The sequence below is a fragment of the Marmota flaviventris genome, chromosome 16 (assembly GCF_047511675.1).
Source record: "Marmota flaviventris isolate mMarFla1 chromosome 16, mMarFla1.hap1, whole genome shotgun sequence".
Lineage (NCBI taxonomy): Eukaryota > Metazoa > Chordata > Mammalia > Rodentia > Sciuridae > Marmota > Marmota flaviventris.
The window spans coordinates 14837779-14843542 of record NC_092513.1 but is presented as its reverse complement, the minus strand read 5'-3'; positions in this window follow the sequence as shown (position 1 = coordinate 14843542).

Genomic DNA, 5764 nt, shown 5'->3' with positions numbered 1-5764 from the left:
CAATGGTCTCCTTCTCTTCCCACCCCCCAAATCTTCTTTTAAAAGGTGGTTATACCATTTTTTTCTCATTCATCTCTTAAAGTAACTTCTTAAAATTATAAACTATGTCAACATATAATAACAATCTTTCACCATTACTCAACCCCTTAACCTCTTGGGTCTCACTGCTCTTGTTTGAGCACATCATACCCTCTAAACTCTCCATGTTTTTTTTTGTTGTTGTTGTTGTTTGTTTGTTTTGCTTTGTTATATTAGCAGAGAAGGCCTTTTTAACCTTCCCTTCCTATCAAAATATCATTAACCATTCACAGTGCAGTTTAGAAACAAACTACCCCACAAAGTCTTTCTCTGACTCTTCAGACAAATGATTTTCCTTTTCACTCCCCTCTTCTGTTGCTATGCCCTTATCTATTCTGCTTGGAATCATATTTTACAGCTCAAAGCTCAAGATCATCATTCATAACTTATAATTCAAGGTGGTATATCTGACATCCATAATAAATTACAAGCTTTATAAAAGGAGAATGCTTACCTTCATTACTCCCATAGAAGAATCTAGTACTATACTTGGTTCATAATAAATTCTTGTTTACTTAATAGTTGGTTAATTATTTAAGAAATGGATTAATGGTTGTTAATTAGTGAGTTAACTGACAACTTAAGGGTTAAGATACACAAATTACTAACTAAAATTGCTTATGCTACTGGATTTAATGTTTGTTTACATTACAATTTTATTTTTCAAAATACTCCTAGATAGTCAATATCGTCAAATTTTTAAAAACCTGATCAAAATTCACCAGGCCCTAAATATCTAGGTAATTATGAATACAAAAAGAAAAGTATTTTTTCTATAGCAGAAAAGAGAGGAAGACAAACTGAATTCCAACTAATAAACTAATTCCCCCCATCTCCACAGTATGAGTTTATTGTCTAAATTCAATCCAGGCAGCAAGACATAAATGTAATAAATTATTCAAACAACTTAATCTTATTTGTATACATAAATAAACATAATATTTATTTCTCAGGACTTATTTACTTTACAAGTTTCTATAGTGTGTGAGTCGGGTTTTAATGCATGATTAACCATCTCAAAGCCTAGTGGCTTATTTAGATCATGATTGTATGGAATGACAATTTGAGCTGGGCTCAGCTGGGTGGTTCTTCTGGTTTGGGCCAAGCCCATGCATGTGTTTATAGTCCAACTGAAGTCTAACTGGTCTAGGATTGTCTCAGCTGGGAAGATTCCCTTGGATCCTGTATCAGGACTCAGTTCCAACAAACTAGCCTTACTTTATTCACAGGGCAACTGGGTAGGGTTTCAATTGAGGAAAAAGACACAAAATCCCCTGAGGCCTCACACAAAGAAAGTCACAAAATTAGCTTAGCATCAAAATGAGAGGTGATAGCCTCAACCTTTAATGAGAGGGTATTGCAAAGGATGTGAATATAGGGAGGATTGGGTCATTTTTATTCAATCCACCACAAATAATCAAAACTCCATGAGTATACAGTGAACATTTAGTATGAGATTGTCCCTAACCTTAAAAAACCATACAGTTTAGTGTCCCAAATAGATATGTGCCAGGTAACAGAGTATGATAAGTGGTATACACTATTTCCTCTGCTTAAAATATCCATTTTCTACTCACATGGTTCTCTCCTTAAGATTCTAAATAAGTAACTACTTCCTCTGAAAGGCCATGACAGGGAACAACCTTGCCCTAGCAGTTCAAGTTGGCTTTTTGGCTATTTTCCATGTGACAAAATTTTTCATCTGTGTCCATATTGAAATGTCACTTAGAAGTCATGATGCAATGAAACATAGGCCATTCTATTATCATAAATTAATTCACAAAAGTAATAACAGCAAGAGAATGAAAACATAAAGTGCATAAAGTGTTCTTCATTCTTTATGTCACACATTATGTTATGAGAATTTTTGCACTTGTACCATTTGGTAACATATCTGTTAGAGAACAGATGGAAGGCATAGAGGTTTTAAACAGCAGGAAGGGTGATTTAATCAGATTTTTACATTAGAAAAATCACTTGTCCTGGACTGTAGGCAGAGATCCACGTAGAAATTAATTCTATAATGAAAATGAGACGTGATGGAGATATTTGAAGACAGAAGTTACAAAATTTTAGAGCTATGCACGATGCTGTATCCATACAGTATTGATTGGAGGTTGGGAGTGACAAATCAAAAAAAGGTGAAGAGGACTTCCAGATTTCTAGTTTGGGACACAGGGCTCATTTAAGCTCCTCAACAACTGGAGTGGGGGAGGAAGAGAAAGAAATAGAGGGAAGGAGGGAGAGAGAGAGATGTAACTGAGATAATATAACAAATTCTTTCAGAACACATTAACACCTTATTGAACATATTAATCCTATCAACGAGTTACATACCCTTCAGAAAGGGTATATTTTCAGATTTTCACACTGAATATGAGCTAAGAACTTATGGACTTGGTAACAATGTGGGTCACCATTGTCATTATCCCAATCCTCTATTGATGAGCACATATCCTAAACCCTTTGGGAACTCATGGACTTTGTCACTAGGAAAAAAGTATGAACCACACACAGCTTACTTAGTGAGTTCACCAGTACCTCGGCCCTGGGTCAATAGATTCAACATTAAGATTCTCTGTTCAAGTAATTAGATGTGTTGATATTAATCCAAGCTGGATCCTCTCCCAAGAGGACAAACATGAATGAAGCATAGTGCTTAAAAGAATAAAGATCAAACGTGTGAATGAATTAACCCATTCAGTCTAATAGTTTCATCACCTAATAATATAATTTTTAAAACACCATAAATATCCAATCTTATGCTTAATTATTTCATAATTGCCTCATTTCTGTTAATACCTTATAAATAATGAGATTTTGATTTGAGGCTCATTTTGTTTTGTTTTTTAATAAGATTTGCCCACATGCATCTGTGGTAGTGAGTATCCAGTTCTGTTTCTTGTACTTACAGCCCACCAGACTCTTTTCCTCCCTAAAGAAAGGCATTTTTAGAAGTCTGTGGGATGTCCATGCATTGACATAACTGAATGGTTTTCACAGAGGTGAAGAAGGTTCTAGCAAAAAAGCTAATTCTCTTGACTTGAACAATAGTTTTAAGGTAAAAGTCATTAGGATTTAACCCTTCAGCACCTTATTAAACATATTAATCCTATCAATTAGTTATTATATGAATGAAACAATTGATTTTATATTCACAATTTAGATTTCAATCAAAACACACAATTACATTACACAGAATTATTTTAAATAATTTAAATTGTACACCAAAGTTAAAAATAATCTCTAATAGAATAATAAAATTAGTGAAATATAACCATACTGTACAGCAAATGGTTCTATTTTTCAAACAATACCTGGATATGTTGAAGTAGAATTTACTTGAACCAGACACTGGTAATCACATCATTTAATGGTATCCTAGACAGTGAGGATGTAGTTTCTACAGTGCCAAAGACATAAGGGGCAGCTCAGTTCAATATTTTCTATACCAGCTCACAGATGGGGATTTTAATGATTGAATCAATGAGTTAGAGGAAGAGCATCTAGTTTTTAAATTATTGCTCTATCCAACATATTTATAATGCTCTTCCTTTCCTGTATATATATTACCATGATGACATACCACAATGATTTAGTCACAACAAAAGAATGTTTAAAACTTCCCCTTGTGAATAGCTATGTAAGTAATAATGAAAATATATTCATTTTTGTTTGCATAGTTATTTTGTGTTCTGTTGAATGATCTATAAGGGTTTATATTTCTGCTCTTTTTTCTTTTACAAAAGAAATTGCTCATCTATAATTATAGTTATATAGTAAAGGATTTTCTTATTGAACTTTCCTTTTCAATGGAATTGATTTCTTTATTGACTCTAGAAGTGAAAACTAGTATGTAGAATCTGGCATAAAAGGAATATTTGGCCATATGTTTGTATCATTTGCTATAATCTGAACTCAACTAGAATGCTAATTGTTTTTGGCTCCTTGTGCAGATGGAAAGGCACATTCACCAGTGGAAAAGTTACTGGCTATTCCAAACAGGCTTGTAAACCCACTCTGAGATTCATTTGAATCTTTAACTGAAAAAATTTATGCAAAGGAAAAACCAAACAAGAGATATGTGCTTGGCATAGTTAACAACATTCTGGCTTGAAGAGAATTAGCATACAGTTGCAAGGAACTAGATACATAACCAATCTCATATGCTTTTGTTGCTTGCCTTGGGAAGGAAGATGAATATAATCAATGGCTGTGGCTAGGATGCTAGTTGAACCAGAAAACAAACCCAGAAGGTCTACATAACTCTGTTCATTTCTTAACCCAAAGAAGATGCCAAGATTTCTAACTAAAATATATGTTTGGTCAAGAAGGGCTGATTTGGATACTTCATGTGACTCAGTTTATCTCTGTAGTCACAATGAGAAAAATAAAGGTTTCACTTATGCAAATATGAAGGGTTACTGTTATACCCAAGGAACAACGTATTCAACCCAGTAAAAAGGGACTTGTCTCTTGGTTTGAAATTAGTCTGGTATGCTTGTCTACTTGGCACTGTGCACTATTTCCTGAGATGAGTGAAGATAAGCCTATTTGTAATCATATGAATTCTTTCCTGAATTTTGACAGGCATGCTTTGAGTTATTTGAGGTGATGAGGGTAATGATTTACCAATGACATTTCACTGTCTGTTAAAGAAAAAAAATGGCACCATTCTTACATGATCCAGACATGAAAAAAGGTACAGCTTCTTGAAAGCTGTGACAGAAAAAAAGGTCTCATAATAAATTAAAAAGTAGGCCACAATGCATTATATTTTGACCGTATATTACAAGTATCAGTATTGTTATAACTGCGGTATTTCTTTGTCTAACTTTGAGACACTTCAACCTGCAATGTCATGTTTTTTTATAATGACAGTTATTAGCAAATATTGAAAGGTTCATTTAGTGTTTTGACGTGACGCTATAGCACATACATTTTGCTTCAAAAGGCTGTTTTCTCAGAAAGACTAAAGCCAATTTTGATCAAATATGTCTCTGCTTAAATACACAGATTTTTTCCTCAAAAAAAATGAAAACTAGTAAAAATTTCAGAGGAGGGGCACATTGGGTGAAAGAAAAATGGAAGAAAATGTGTTTTACTGACCCAAATAGTAAAACACTTTTTTTATTTGTTGGATTATATTAAGCTATGTTCTAAATTCACTAACAACCATCCTTGTTGATTTAAATGGTAATTCAGAAAATGGGCAAAAATCATTCTCCTAAAAGCATGAATAAATATTAATAAACAAAACCATTTCAGATGAAAGCAGTATGTAGAGAATTCACTCCCTCTGAAAATCTGCTTCTTGTCAACATTAATTCTGGGACCAAAGGAGCATTTTAAAAGCAATACATCCCTGTACCCCTCTCAAAACCTATTCTCTACTTGGAAGGTGGAGTATACTAGGATCCAGTCACCCCTGCAGTCATGGTCTTTCACAGCACTAAATAACACAGAACTAATACAATGGCCTATGGCTGCCAGAAGTTTGGAAGGCACGGACTCCACTTGAGTCTCACGACACCACTAAAGTGACGTCTGGTCCAGCCTGGAGCATTAAACACTCACGAGATGCAATATTATACTGTGTTCTTAATTCTCCCTTCAGCTAATTCCTTCTATGAATTAAACGTTCAGAAAAGAAAAGGATCACAGAATGAACCTTCTCATGCCACCA